Consider the following 16,585-nt stretch of genomic DNA (forward strand, 5'->3'; position numbering starts at 1 on the left):
TGGAAAGGAAAGCTTGTACAGAAATTCAGGTAGTCAAACGATTATTGGCCATTTTACTGTTTATTTCAAACATGGTATAGCTAATATTGCAGATTAAATACATTTTTGAATGCGAAACAAAACAGTGATTGAATGATTCCTTTTCAATAACATAATCCAAAGTCTTCATCATTACTGATGCTCAGGAGATGACCAACATGAAGTCCATGGTTTGCTACAAATATTCAAGCAAATTCTGAGGTTTTGCTTCCTGCCACAGGCAGAGAAAGAGAGAGTGGATCTTGTCAACTGCAGTGCTAAGCCACTGAGAAGTTAGCATAGCTTTAAACCATGAGTCATTTTTGTGGTGTGATTTTTGACAGCTTTGTGCAGCAGAGGAAGATTCAGTTTTTAAGATCATCGCAGTACAATCGCTAGAAGCATGGCACATGTTTCCCCCTATTATTATTTCTTCTTCATGTTTTAAGCTTGCTTTAAGCAATCATTTTCACACCTAATGTTTCTTCTTTTTTTTTCTTTTTTTAAATCTGATATTGCACTGCTGTGTCCCCCAAATAATTCTACACTGTTTGGTAATACTTTATTGGTAATATCTCCCATTATCCATGGCTCAGAAGAAATTTACTAATTACTTTAAATTTTGTCATATATGTATATTTATATATGCATCTTCATTTTGTCACTAATTGTTAGGCTATATGATAGAGTCAGTCTTTCAACTACTCCCTCATTTTCAGTATGGTTATCAAAATATCAATCTTTTAGTTCCCTTATGTGTGGTGGGATTAAACTGTGATGCTTTAGGAAGGCTTGAGTTTGCACGTGCTTCACTACTGCAAAATGGTGTGTTCAATGTGTTAAAAAGAATTTTAGCTTTCACAGTGATTTTTTTTTTTTTTGGTAGCAGTGAAATTTGCTAAATATTGCATGATTTTTGTTTTTGATTATATTGAATTAAGGCTTTAAATACTAAAGGCATTAGTGTGTGTTTACACTTTTTTTCTCCCCTCCTAATTTAGATTAATTGTGTTTCTTTGATCCTTTTCCTTTCTAAGGGATAGTTCTTACCACTTGATTCAACTTCAGGCTATGAACTTCAGTGAAGTCAGTAAATAATGACTTTAGAATCAGTTGAACTTAAATCATATGGTCTTTATTGTCAGGAAACATGTAAGTGAATTAGGGCAACATCCAATTAACACAGCCTTTTGCAGGTTTAATGAGCAATGATAAATTTAAATCCGTTTTTCGCACTTTCAAAGTATGTGAAGTTACAACTAAAAAAGCTAGCAGGAGATTGTTGCTCTATTGATTGATAATAAATTATTTTAAATATATTTTGACTGGGATAGGAGGCATCATCTTTGAAAATACTCATAGGTTAATTATTTGAATAGGTCTCATCATAGAAGCCAATAAAAAATTTATTCCTACAGCCTATGGAATTACATGGCAAGATGAGTTATACTGTTCCCTTATTTGTTTTTTTGGGGCTTAAGTGTTTTGTTAGTACAGCCTGTACCACTGACACATGTGACTTTCCTTGATTTCCAGTTGACGTTGCCTATTAATAACTGAGAAAAGGTGTTCCTGGTTTTGCAGCAGCAAAAATAGATTTTGGAAAGCAATTAATGATGGTTTTAATTAGCAAGTAATGTCTCTGCTTAACACACAATTTCTTCTCTTACTAAAGGTAAGGAAGAGGTTTTGTGGGGTTTTTTTTTGGTTTTTTTTTTTTTTTGGGTTTTTTAAGACAGAAAAGTTTAAAGTTATTAAAAATAATGAAATCTAGTGCATTTGATTATTTTGTTTCCAGTTTGAGTAGACAAGCTCTTTGTGACTGGAGTTTGATAGGATGCTTTTTGGTTTCCTTGAACTATTCCAATCAACAGCAGCAGAACTACTTTTTATTGTTCTATAAATTGTATTTCTGGTGAAAGCATTTCTGCTTCGTGCTCCTTGTTTTCTTTGGGTCCTTCTATAAAGCCAGTCATTTCTCACATTAAGGTACACCGAATATTGGAGCAGGTTGGTCTGTCTCATTACGACAAATTGAAAAAAAACAACTTACACTAGAGATTCTTTCTTTGCATACTTTCAGTGAATTCTCTGGAGCCTAATTGCCTTATTCCTTAGTATGATTTTATTCGGTCTAGGTGTTATGTTTGTGACTCGCACTGATTTAAATCATATCAGAGTTAAGGTCATCAGAGTTTCTAAGAATACCTCTGGGATGCTGAATTGAGGAATTTTTCACTCATTGAGTATCTTCCATCAAATAAAGAAACTAATCCAAAGGTTTTAAAAAAAAATTAAACACAAAACTGAAAGCAATTGTTTCCCTGAAACAGTGCTTCAATTCACTGTGTCTTCTTTTCAAACAAAAGTTCATGTATAACATGAACTTGATTATATTTGTGATTATGATCATCCTTATGATCATGCTTCATAATTCTTTATTTCTTCCTCATGTGTCTCAAGAAAATGGTGTGAAATGCAGTTTATTAAAGCTTGAAAAACACTGAATTTTTGTTTGAAGGGTAGCGGTATGGAGAATATAATGAAGAGTCACCTAGTTCTAATATCCATGTTTGAATACTAATAGCTTTAACCAAATATAATAAAAAAGTTACTGTCTTATCTTGGAGAATTAAAATTAAAAGGAATGGTGTGTTTAACTGATAAAAAAGGAGCCTAGGAGCCCTTTGAAAACTCCTCATGAAAGATGTTTTCCACCTGTAGGAGAAGCTATGGATTCCATAATAATGGAATGCTGGAGATCTACACTTTGAACGTAAGGTCATAGACGATAGCCCTTTGTATCAAGGGGAATGCATAGAAAGCATTCATGAGTATGGGCTGGAAAAATTATTATTCTTTCACTGTATAATTATGTGATCATTATACTCTATCCAGTTGTTTCTACTCTACTCCATATCACTGATGTTCCTAGTGAGACACATATCACTCATCTAGAAACTGCCAAGCAGGATCCTTTGCTTCTAAAATATTGTAGGACTTCTTTCAGTTGACTCCTTGTGAGTGGAATTCTTGACATAAGTAAGCCTCCCAAACTGCATGAATTTACATAGTTACTGTTTTCAAATCTGAACTTTTGTGTGTTTAATGCCATTTGAGGGACCACCTAAAAAACATTTAGGTGACTCCAGGAATTCTTATGCTTCAAGGTTCAGGGTTTGAGCCATACCCTTTTCCTCATTATTTTAATGGGAAACATTCATTGCACGCACTAGCAGTTCTCTTACTCATTCTTTCAGTTATCTCATGTATACATAGCTGGAGTAGAAAGAAAATATGTGAGAATTAATTAATTTCATTTTTTGTGAGTTTATTTGAAAAAATGTAATATATTTTTCCTTCCCTTAATGTCCTATGAAATGTTTCAACAAATAACTGATAGACTTTGCTGTTAAGAATTGTGAAGCTAGACTTGAAGAATGAAACATTTAATTTACTCATACATATTTTGTTCATTGACACTTTGCTAAACTATAGAAAGTGCTTGAACGTCTTTAAATAAAGTTTTTCTTGTGTGTGACTAGGATATTTTAAAAAAAAATACATCAAAATACATGAAAGACTTTTGTTTTATCTACAATAACCCAACACAATAGTACTAATATTTTTTCTTCAAAATAGTGTGAGTTTCTTTTGTTCTCTTCCCCTTTTAAATATATTTGTCACGAATATTATATTTAAATTATTTTCCTGTGAATTTTGGCATTTTTTACAATCTTCCTGTGCTAATACATACTTGAAAATTTATACAAATCCCTTGATTTTTATGGTTACAAATGTTTTCCAAAATTATTTCTTCTAAAATATGAGTTAGCTTAATTTCCTTAGGAAATCCCATAAGGCTTCATATCCTTTTAAGGGAGAAGTCCACTTTATTGTTGTTACTTTTTATTATTGTGCCTAATCCAAAATTTCAGACTAAAGCTCATATTGTATCATTGATCACAAAGCTAAAAGCTTCGCTGAAATCACTCTCACTGTAGTGAGTAGCTAAAACCCTGAGCCATGGATCACTTGGAGAATTAATACTTTGAATTGAGAATAGAAAAGTACTGAGAATCCATGGAAAGACACTTAGACACTTAGAGAATAATGGAAAGACTGGCACTTGAGGGATACACTTGCAGTCACTTGGCTCAATGACACAGCAGGCAGCTGGATGAAATGCAGACAGGTGATCCTGACTATTATTTTCACAATATGTCCCTAAATTAAGTGAGCTATGGCAATGCTGTCTGAATAGGGTGATTGTATGGTTCACTGTGGTGATTTTAGTGGGATAGAATGCATGAAAGACATTGGGGAGCTGCTGGAACAGATTTATTTTATCAATACTTGAAAGTCAGCTTTGCCTTAGCAATTTGAGCAGGACAGACGTGAAGACTGAAGACAGGGAGACCTGGATAAGGATGATGCTCTATTAGTTATCAGGGGATTTTTTTATTTCCCTTTACCCACTGTCTCCTCATTTTTCACCTGCTTTAGTCATGGATGAGTGTATTTCATCTAGCAATAGTGTTTTTCAACTTTGTACCCTCACTTGGGAAGGTGGAGCTATGTAACTCAGAAGTCCAGCCACAGACAGCTCAATTTGACTACATTTGGGAATTTTCCTGTATCTTGACTCTTCCTTTGTTTCTTAGAGTGAATGGCCTGTGGAAAGAGAGTATTTCCAGACACATCTTATACTATGCACAATTTAAATATTTATTTGTAAACCTCGGTAAAACTGTATTCCTTAAATGACTTGATGCTGAAAATTTTAAACTATGGTGCTGTTTTTATGTCAAAATTATGACAATTCTGGGAGAAATATGACAGCATTCAGTTTCAAAGAAGTGATATTTAATAGGATTGTGTCTTCAACTGATGTTGCCAGAAGAATTATAAATTGATCAAAATCTGCAAGCATCTTTTTTTTTTTCTACAGCAGCTGTTTCATGATCACATTGGACAGCCTGGTCTCTCCACTTGTCCATTACTAAACAGCAGAGGCTGGGTAGTGCAGGGCTTTGTTCCCTGCCCAAGCACAATTTTCATCATAGAAAGTAAGGCTTCAGTGCTCTTGAGCTTCATTAAGGATAGTGCTTCAGTCTATAATCCTTTTATCTGATGAGCTTTAGGAGGTTACTAGGTTTTCTACTTTATGAGGGCCCATTAGATAGATAATAAACCTTGCCCTGCAACTAACCAGCAAAATTATAGACCAATAACACCCTGAAATCTTCAGTCAGAGAAATTTCAGATACTTATTTCCTGAAGATTAAAGACTGATTGTAACCCAAAAGGCCAAATTAGAGGGTGAGTGTATAATAGTTGTTGATAGCTGAGCTACATGCACATATGCTACACCTGAAAAAAAAATTACTTCTAATACTGTTTTTAATATTTTCTCTCCTTTCTTCATTTTTTTTTGTACCAAGTATAAACCAAATATTATATATATATATGTAAAACCTTCCTTTCAGTAGAGCATTCATAGCCAAAAAAAACGGCAGATGACTCTGGGAAAATGTAAATCCTTCCTTCTCATTTTCTTTTAGTCCTCATTAGCTGAAGCAAGTCTTTGTAAGAATCCCTCCTCTATGGTATTTATGGTATTTTTTATGCTGGCCTTATGACAAGTAGTAAAATTGTAAGTTTGAAACTTGTGTATGAAGCTGTTGCTCTCAACAATCATGTTTACTTGAAAAGAAGCTGGATGTAAGCCATTTCTGTGCAAATAGGGAAACACAATAACTGATTTATCAAGGGATAATTTGAAATATATATTTAAAAGAAATCATGAATGAATATGAATGTAAAAGCTATTGACATTTTTGTACCATACATATATTGTAATCATGGTCTTAAAAAACCCAAACAGCAAACCCAAAAACCTCACCAAACATTCCATAAAACCTTGCAGAGCTTGAGGCATTTTTCTATAAATATTCCTAGAGGTTTGTTGTTTTTTTTTTTTACGTATGTAATTTTCCAAGGTTATTGTGTATGCCTCAGAAGCAGTAGGATTTGTACATAATGAGGACATCATTTTAGGGATGAAATATGAATACTCAGCTTCCCAGGCTATTTGCTTTTTTGGTTACTGAAAAATTAAGCTAGAGAGTACAAACTATATGCATTTAAGTCAGAATTATATATATCTAAAAGGCATGTATATTCTGGGAGTGTATATATTGGAATTTATTGGACTGTAGGTATTGTATCCTTGGTACTTCTTTTAACAATGACTGCTCAAACTCCTGACAAAATTACAAAATTGGGCTCTGTTTATATCATGTAAATTACAAGCCTCAAATTGTTTGAATTTAACCTTTCTTGTTGACTTTCATCTTATTTTGAACACTGGGAAATTTAACTAAAGCTAAATGCCTGGAGATCACAATATTTTTAGATCCCCATCTCTTGCCAAGCAAGAGCGTTTTGAATGACCTTCTGAAGAACACATGAGACAATTGCCTACTGTAGATAACACAGTAACTCGTGACCAAGGACGGAAAGGACAAATAATTCTTTAAAGTGAACTTTTTACTGGCTAGTGGCAATCTATTACTGGCAGTTTGAGGCTGAAATGAATATCAGACAGTTTCAGCAAAAACTCCATCTTTCACATCTAAGGAAACCACGCACCTTTTGATTAGTACTGCATCAGGCTGTTCACCAGAGGTTCAAACGCTTGCAAACAAGTTTCTTTAGATAAGGACAAGTGAACTGGCCTTTTTGACGGTTCAGCTCAGCCTGCAGTTCAAGTAATTCATTTTATTCTGGGACAGAAACAGTTTCCTGGAGTCTTTTAATAGAAGATAGAATCCCATCTATACCCTTTTCATTTACTTTTTATATTATTTCATCTCAGCTAACTCAACCTGTTTGGACTAAAAAGCTTATCTTTTTTCTGTGTGAAGGCACTGCTGTGTTTACTGGGCAGCTTGTTCATGTGTTTCTACTAACATTTATTAAAATATGTAGCATAAAAAAAAGAAGATAATATCAGAATTTGACCAAGGTGAATCCAAATCAACAACTCTAAATCACTGAGGATGATCAATAGGGCCAATTCTGTGTTTTTCACAAAAGCTTCATAAATTTTATTTTCAACTTCTCTACAGGCTGGTCCTTAAGAAGCAGTTTAATGAAAGAATTTTACATTTCAGCTCTGCTGTCATATTTCGACTGATGTTTCTTCCAGTAACTTAAGACTTGGTGTGAAACAAAGTATTTGGTAGAAATTTTCAGAAATCCACTAAAAAATAGCTCAATTCCCCTTGACAACCTTGAATCAGAGATAAGCTTTGAGAAGCCTGTCCAACCTGAAGTATTCTGAAGGAAAGGTTGTGCAATATTTCATAGCTATATACAACAGATAAGACATTGTGCAGCGTAATCTAGGATGCAGAAATACAATTATTAAGAGGCATTGTAATCGAGTCACATATTAAAATGATCAATATTTATGTGCTAGATAAAATTCAAATGAGAAAAGTTAGACAATCTATCTCAGCAAAGTCCAGAGTATTATTATAGCTATTCATCTCAGTTCATATGTTAGAAAGAAAAGTTATAATTCCTTGAAAATACCCTTTTTTGTATGAGTAAGGTTGGCTTATGTAGTTTCCTGTAATTGATTGAATTTCATCATCTTTTGTCTACTATACCTACTCCTGGGGGGCAGTCAGGAGAGAAATATAAATCTCTCTCTAATCTTAGTCATTCTCTCTGGAATACATTATCTGAGCATGAGCAACTATAGAATGGCATCTTAGCAATGTTAAGTCTGCTTTTATTTTCACTGCTTGTCACTTTGACTGATTGAAACAGGAAAATATGTATTTTAATCTAAAGACAACACTGACTAGGAAGAGGTTTAGAGCCTCTCTCCTCCATATTTTGTCAGCAGAACTTTTAAAAGTGGCAGGTTTTCACAGCTAATTACCACGGACAAGGGCATAAGCAAAAATAAGCTCTTATTTGTCAACAGCCCTGTGAAAATATGGTTTACCAAAGAACACCTTGTAGGTGCTTACAGGATACAGAAACCTACAGATAGAGTGGTGTGCCAGGAGTCTTTGGGGTCTTATTATTTTCCAATAATGGTACATGCTATTAGCAAAAGTGGTTTAAAATCTTTTCTAATGTAGATTCCTTCTTAGTAGATAGATCATCTCAGGTACCAGCTGACATTACTACATATGCAATTATAATTGGGCACTAATATAAATAAAGCAACATGTAACTTTTTAAAAGTGGATAGAGATAAGGAGAAAAATCACTAGTACATAATTATCAATTTGCCACAAAAATTACTTCGTGAACAACAGAAACATGGGGAATATTCTGCTCTGTTTTGTTCTTGTTATAAGGTATTGTTTAGTGTAAATCCTGTAGTACATTCATCCTTCTAATGATGCATAAAGCACAGCAACATGAACATGTATTTCTTTTTACAGTCTCTGGTGTAAGTCATTGCAGTCTGTTCTTTAAGGTCCACTTATATTTGATAAATTATTTTGTAGAGTGTATTTATGTCTTGGGTGATCAGCCAGGGAGATCCAGTAGTAGTTTTCAGATCATCAGCTTCGGAGAATGGTGCCATCCTACTTTCATTCTTTTGACAAATGTTAAAATCAACCTAACATATCGCTGTTGTCATGGATGGATAATTTCTTCTGTCTGTAACTCTAATTTTTTCTTTCTATCCAAGGTGTGACAGAAGGAATACTTCACATTAAGAAAGACTAATTTTCCTGATGAATTCCAGAGGGTACTGAATTAACACTACCACTTTATCAGTCATGGTATTTTGTTTTTCAGATAGAAGCTTTTTTTTCAGTATTTAATTTGCATGTGAATAAAGCTGGTAGCTCTAAGAAATGTCAGGTTTTCATTCCTTTGACATACTTCAAATGTACTATCAAAACAAATATTAAGATAAGCAACAGAAGGATGAATTTGTAAATAATATAATTTGATTCCTCAATTTGCATTTCTAGCAAATAATGACACACTACAAGGATCTGATCCAAAAGGTATGATTTCTGATCTGTCTGGATCAAAGCATCTAAGGGTCTCTTTAGGAGAAAAATTCAACTGATGGAAATTTTTTTGTGATGTACAGCTTCCTTGCTTTTATTGACTCATTTTATGCTGTGATGCTTCTCCTTCCAATTTTTTCTGCTTCCTTTGATAGATTTGATTTTCCTATGTAATTAACTTTCTTTCCTTCTTTTACTGTGTATTTATTTTTCTGCACTACAGATGTCCTATCCAATTACCATATTTCCAATAGTGTCCTTTCCTGTTCTGTAGCTCTGACTGAAAAGCTGTCACGTTTGACACCCTGCACACCTTTGCCAACACCATCACACCTTACCACTGCCCTCATATCCAGCTGGAGTATGTAGTTCCTTTCTCTCTTGATACACAGACAACTTTCCTCCATTTTTCTTGCTGAGGCACTGCCAGAGTATGGTAGAGAAAGGGATTTACAATTTTAGCTGTACTCATATTTCAAATGCTCAAGAAAGAAAGAAGAAACTTTGAGAAACATGTTGTGAAGCCAACTTAAATTCTTATGTGCTTGGGAATACCATGAAATACTACTAATAAAAACAAGATGCCTTGAGGGAAATCCTTTAAAATATGAGTTTGAGAAACCTGGGATGCTTGTGGTGCTCTGTCTCTCCCACTCCTTTACTGAAGTAAATTGTTTTGTTTCTAAAATTTGATGCATGGTTTTCTAGTGAGTGAGAAACTTTGTGGTCTTTTTGGGGCAGTAGTTGATTGTGGAGGTTTTGTTCATTTCCTGTTCTTTAGTTTCTGAATCACTGTGTACTTTGATGGTACTTTTATTTTGGAAAGCTCTAATGAGTAGCTTTTTGTTTCTTATAGATTTCAAAGGAAGGCTATAAATTCTGCTGGAGCTTATCTCTGTTCCATAGGAGTTGTCTATGAGGGAGCCTAAAAATGTATGGGATGCATCTCATAGCTCTAACCTTCTTCACATCCTATTCACATCTTTATATACACAGCTGTGTGTGATGTGAGAGTATGTGTGAGAATTAATGGTGGGAATAAAGTAGAAACTCTTTTTCAAATAACAAGGTATGAATAATTGGTTATAATTAGGTTGGATAAAGAATGAAAGCCAGATGATGGAAAGATGATAACGAGGAGGACTTCTAGTAAAATCAGAGAGGTTAATAAATAGCCTGTTCTAATATTTATCCTGTTCTACAAGCTAAATTACATGGAAAAAGAGGATATTTTGGTTATTTTTTAGCCAAACTTGGTATTTATTTGAGTTAAATGCAAATATTAGATCAACAGATCTTTATCATTATTAAATCTTACTTAAGAGGATGTGGCTTATAGGTTTTACTGACACTATTAATCACAGAATCACAGAATAAGCTGAGTTTCAAGGCACCCACAAGGATCCTCATGTCCAGCTCCCAGCCCTGCACAGCACCATCCCCAAGAGTCACACCATGCGACTCTTGCACAATTACATGTGCATTGTCCGAACACTCCTTGAGCTCCATCAGCCTTGGTGCTGTGACCACTTCTTTGGGGAGCCTGTTCAAGTGCCCAGCCACCCTCTGGGTGAAGAATCTTGTTCTAATATCCAACTTAAACCTCCCCTGATGCAGCTTCAGGCCATTCCCTCTCGTCCGGTCATTGGTCACCACAGAGAGGAGATCCATGCCTGTCCCTCTGCCTTTTGTAGATTCTCAGTTGTAGATGCAATGACATTTCTCCTCAGTCTCCTCTTCTCCATGCTGAACAGACAAAATGACCTCAGCCACTCCTCACATGGCTTCCCCTTGAGGCCCTTCACCATCACCATCTTTGTTCCTTTCCTTTGGACACTCTGTAGTAGTTTACTGTCTTATATTGTGGCACCCAAAACTGCCCCCAGCACTCGAGGCGAAGCTGCCCCAGTGCAGAGCAGAGCAGGACAATCCCCTCCCTTGCCCAGCTGTCCATGCTGTGCCTGATGCACCCCAGGACACAGCTGGCCCTCCAATGTCACACGGGGGTCTGAAGTGGAACCTTGTCTGCATTTCTGTCCAGGGAGTCTTAGCTACTCTAATCAATGTTGATTTACATTTAAAGCTAGTTAAGAGAAAGCAAGATGTGATAACTTCTGAATGGGAAGGTATATGAAATATTCATTGCAAATTGGGATGTGAAAAAATTTACAAAATGAATAAGGGAGGGAAGACTGAAAAAATACACATCTATATTCTAGCTGATCTAAATAAAAATATTTTTTAAGAAAGAAGGCAGCTGGAAGTTTAAGAGCTCAGTGGGATTTTAGCATCAGAAAAATAGGCAGAAACTTTTACACTTTTAAATTTTGGTTTTAGAATCTCAGACTCCTAAGAAACTCATTTGTCTTCTTTAATAGCTTTAAAATTCCTTGGTCTTTCATTGAGTGATGCAAGTATTAATCAAATTAGAACATCTAACTGGAGCCCTTATTCATGGTATCTTGTCCTATTCATCATAATCTATCCATATAGATTCTTCAAGAAAAAATGTCCATGAAAGAAAGTTTCAATCTATTGGACATTATCAAATACATGTTATTCATTGAAAGGACTGCAAGCTCAAAATCAAGTTCTGAGTCAAGAGTAGATTATGTCTACTGAGAATGGCATTTCTCCCCTCACATCTCTGTTTCTTGGTGTCCTTACTGGCTTCGCTAATACTTTGATTCATAAAGACAGAAATTTCCTCTAGGGTTCAAGTGACGTGATTGACTAGAACATTCCCTGTTCATCCCAGTGGGCCATGATGCAGAACAAGATAGTCTGGAGTACTATAATTGATTGTTTTACAAGAGAAGAAGCTTTTCTCTTCCTTTAAAAGACTAATAATATAATCAGGGAGAAAAATTGTGTTGGAGTTCAAACTTTTAGCATCATCTTGAGGTCTTGCAACTTTCAAAATCATATTTAAATGTTCTCAAGACAGTTCTTTTATAGTGATATCACTGTCTAAAAATTAATTTAATAAAAATAAAGAAAGCCATGTGCATATTCTACAGTACATTTTGTCAAAATTCAAGCTCTGTAAACGATGTTCCTAATGACACGTATTCGACTTTATACTTTCCTTTTATCTCTCATTGTATTCATAATCCTCTTCAGCCTACGCTGTGTATTTTTCACCCCACTACCTTCAGTCTCTCATGTCTGGAGTTAATGTTTTTGGGTTTTTTGTTATTTGTTTCCTTAAGATGATTAAATTAAATAAAATACATTATTCATCAACTCAGAATATGAGGTTTTATCTCCAGGACCCTGATGTAATAAATTAGTTTCCTACTGCAAATGTCACACAGGTCATTTTTCAGTACTCTCACTTCCAAAAAAGTCTGGGCATGCAAATACAAAACTCCAGCTACAGGAAGAGAAGTAATTAATCTGGAAATCAAGGACAGTGCCTTACTGTTAGAATCAATGGCATTTTACTGTAATGAAGATATCAGTTAAATTCCTTAGGTAAGAGTCTGATCTTTTTTTCAGTTAAATTTTTTTACAATCTTTTTGGCCTTTCTTTTAAGGTTTTGGTGAAATATCCCTAGATTCTTCTCTTGCAGTTATGGCCACAACACTGTCAGGTCTAGTAACTATGGGCTTTAGATCCAGATCCATCAGAAAAGGAGCAAGTCAAAACCTGAAGAGAAGTATCTATAAATTACTTTTACTATAGTATTTCATTATATGTATTAAAGTACTGAAAATTACTTGTTTATTGTATTTCAAATGTGGTAATTTCTTAATTTTTTTTATAAGGCATTGTATGAATTTATGGTTATGCATTAATTTACTGGCTGTGGTACACTGGGACTCATGGTCTCCCATAAAAATTAAACTTTTCTCCACCTTTTTTCTTAAGAACAACCTTTTCCAATGTTTTTTTTTTTTTCTGTGATAACTGGTTAATAAGCATTTAGGTGTATTGTCATTAGAGTGATGTGAGAAACACGGGTGACTGAATTCAAAGTATTACATGAACTTGGTTTCTGCATCTTTTCAAGCAAGTACTGCAACTTGTTTGACAACAGCTCTGTCTGTCCTTCACAGGTATTCTGCTGGTCTTGCTTCTCTTCAGTTTTGTTTGTGATTCTGCTAGCAGCTTGCAAGTCCATCCTTCCTAGCCAATGTTTGCTCTCAGGTATGTTCTGCTATTTGCTACTGCTTTGTACTTAAATAATACAAATGTACGTTGAGCACACAAATAAAACAATAATTTGTTATGCCAGGGGAGCAACAGCAGTCATTGTCAAGGAAAATTTTGGAGCATCACAAGCAATGCTAAAACCATGCTATAAAGTACTATTAAGGGGATATTTCAGATTAAATAGGTATAAAGATGCAGAGGAGTATTAGAAGTGGACTGAGTTAAAACCAAGTTTTGTTGTGTATGGAAATGCTTACAGTGATCAGTCTAAGTGCAAAGTGCAAATTAACCTGCCCATCTGATTTATGAGCTCTTTTTCCTTTGTTTTGTGCCAGTCTTGCATGGATTGCTGGATCATGCAATTGGGACCAGATGAGTGATTGAACTGGCTTTTACTTTTTGCTTGACTGCCAGGTTTAACAGCGGATACAACAATCCGTGATATCCCATAGCTGTGACAACATCTGGCCATCTTGGCAGGGCAGGTCTAGTCTCTCTGCATTGCTTTATCCCACCTCCTGGAAGTGCAAAAGGTATGAATCAGGAGCATCTTCCAAACTGCAGCAAGGGAGATCTTGAGCCTTAGGGCAACTTTTGCTTTAAGATATCGATGTAGTTTGGTGTAGCTTGCCTCCTCTATAAAGGTTTTCATAAAATAACCCTGCTTTGAGATCTTTAGCACATTATGTGACTAATGAGGAAAAAGGTAAGAAAATTTTAGTAACAACATTAAAAGCTAAACCTTTAAAAGCCGTGAGACAACTTAGCTCCATTCTGGCATTTTACAGCATATCAAATGCATGCCTGGAAGTTAGTGAAATTGCACTGACAGCTGATTTTTGGCTTGGCATTTTACTGTTGAAAGAAGCAATGAGCGTGTTCATTTCCTTAAACTCTGTCAGAGTATTGTTAGTCAGTTAAACTTTGAAATGCTGTAAGATAAGAGACGATTTGAGCCAAAATGGAGTGCTCTGCGAGAACATAACTGTGCTTTAAGCTGCGAAGATAGGAAACTCTCAGGAGACAGTTCTATATCTATTCTGTTCACTCCATCAAATGCAGTACTTTAAATTTTCAAGATTAACAGTCTTCACCTACAAACTAGTGAAGGACAGGAAACTTTTACAAATTTCTTTTCCAGTGTGTATGACAGCATCAATGCATTTGTCACTCTCAGAAGTAGTTTCTTCCTGAAACATTTTGACAGAATTGGGAAGCATTAAAATAATTTTTACCTCGACATTAAAAAAGTCTAATAAAAACTTGGTATTTTTCCATTTTATTCAAAGTATGAGTGACAAACCTGCAGTACATTTCCAGGTCGCATGTGCACTGTGAGTCTCAAAGACATTACTGGAATTCTGAGCAGATGCTGAAGGTTGAGGTACACAGACTTGATCAGTGTAGGTCAAACTTTACATTTGGACTGTTGCCACTGAAGTTGTTAGATGTTCCTGAGATAATGGTATTTTGCTCCAGAGCTAAGTAAAGTAAAATGAAGTGGCAATCCAACCTGATCCATTTGTCATCTGTGCAATAATGTATGTGTGTTGTTTTTGAGTAAAACCTGATTGACGGGTGTATGTTGTCATTGTCACTGCAGGGTTATTAATTTAATTACAATTACCTATAAATCTTAAATTAAGTCTGTAACATTTGAATTTGCATGTATCTTCCCTACCATGTATCTGTTCCCTCTTTTTTTTTTAATCCCTTGTGATTTGCCTAAAGAAAAATTTTGCAGGGAAAAATTAGCATGCACTTTTTCACCTAATAGATTACTGCTGTGTTTGGGCTGCAATAGTAAGCTGTACAGGAACAGAAACTTCAGAGAAAGAACTTTTAGGAGGAGTAAGGAGTTTTCAGTGGGAGAGAAAAGAATTCTATACCTTACTGAAAAACCTTGTTATGTGAGAACAGGAACTTTTGGTATAACAGAGCAACATTTACATACCTGTGGAAGACAAAATCCCCAGCTCCCAAAAGTACCTTTCATCAGTGAGTAGGAGAGTGACCATAGCCTTTTCTATGCATCAAGACAAGAAAATGAGTTTAAGATAAAAGATACTATCTAAATTGTTGTCAGGTGCCCTGAGTACAGACAAGGGTGGATTACTCTGATTCAGAGACTCTCTTGTAGATCTTGACATATGAACATGGAAAAGAGATGCATATTGAGCTGGCTGCTCCTGAAATCAGCAGGGCATGGATAAATTACTTGAGAGGCTCTGATCAGCATGGCTTTGAAGAACTGTGACAGTCTAACATCCACGGCCCCTTGCAACTGCTGAACTCCCTATAACCTTATGCAAAGATGATTTAAAGTCTGTTTCATCTGCATGGGAAAGACATTTAAACTACATTTCTTGAACAGTTTAATGTAGGCCTTTAATGTAGAACAGTTTAATGTAACTAATTTTTTCATAAAGAGAAGAATTTATTATGATTTAGTGTGTCCCTAGTTTTGCACACAGTATCTGTTTTCGGAAAGGTGTGACTGTATGTACTTAAGAGGTTATACACAGAACTGATATAGGATTATTGCTTTACTTTCAATTCATTCATCAGATTGAAAAAGGCAGAACATCCTTTTCTACTGAATAAATTGCATATTGTATGTGCTGGGACTGTTTTTAAGAAAAGAAGTTCAAGTTCACAAAAGTTTGAAAATTAGGGGAACAAAATGAAAAATATAAAAAAGGAATGTTTACTTTTTCAAAGGAAGTCAGAGAAAAGGCAAATTTCAGAAATTATTTCTATAGCTGCAGCTGAAAAAAATATTGTGAAATCAAACTTCCACAAGCAAATAAATAATAAATGTTTGATAAGATATAATAAAACTAAGCTGAAAATACAGTAATTTGTTTACACTTATTGAATACAATTTTTGTAACAGAGGAGTAAAAGGGAAAGTGAAGAATAAGGTAGCATGTGAACTCAGATTTGTGTCAATGTGAGTAAAGTTCAAGATAAAGTACTGCTTTTAATGTTCTGTGAAGCTAAAAGCTTCTGAAATGAAATCAATTAAAATGTTGCTCCATTGTTTCTTCTTCATTATTGTAAACAGCAATCTAAAATGTAAAATAGCCTAGTCCCTTATGCTCAGTCTTTTATTTATTTCTTTTTTCTCATTGAAGCCAGGTTATAAAATTTTATTCCCATAATCTCTTATTTGTTTGTTATATCTCAGTTTCAAAACTGTTAAGTGACAAAACATGAATTTGGAAAGATGGGGAATATTTGCCATTTTCCATGATGTCAGTATATATTGCAAATTAGCAGCTGTGCTTTTTGTGGCATGTCCCCATAAGTGAGGAAAATGGAATATACACTACCCTATGAAACAAAATCT

The 16,585-nt window shown here is 34.9% G+C and overlaps 1 long non-coding RNA gene across 1 annotated transcript in view; it reads left to right on the top strand.

Moving 5' to 3' along the window:
* The first annotated feature begins 1,562 nt into the window (after window positions 1-1,562).
* The window catches only part of LOC131578875 (uncharacterized), a 31,517-nt gene continuing 16,494 nt past the window's right edge, over window positions 1,563-16,585 (top strand). The window contains exons 1-2 of the long non-coding RNA XR_009277575.1: window positions 1,563-1,693; window positions 13,137-13,227. This is a non-coding gene — a long non-coding RNA (uncharacterized LOC131578875). The remainder of the gene's footprint in view (window positions 1,694-13,136; window positions 13,228-16,585) is intronic.

The sequence above is a fragment of the Poecile atricapillus genome, chromosome 4 (assembly GCF_030490865.1).
Source record: "Poecile atricapillus isolate bPoeAtr1 chromosome 4, bPoeAtr1.hap1, whole genome shotgun sequence".
Taxonomy (NCBI): Eukaryota; Metazoa; Chordata; class Aves; order Passeriformes; family Paridae; genus Poecile; species Poecile atricapillus.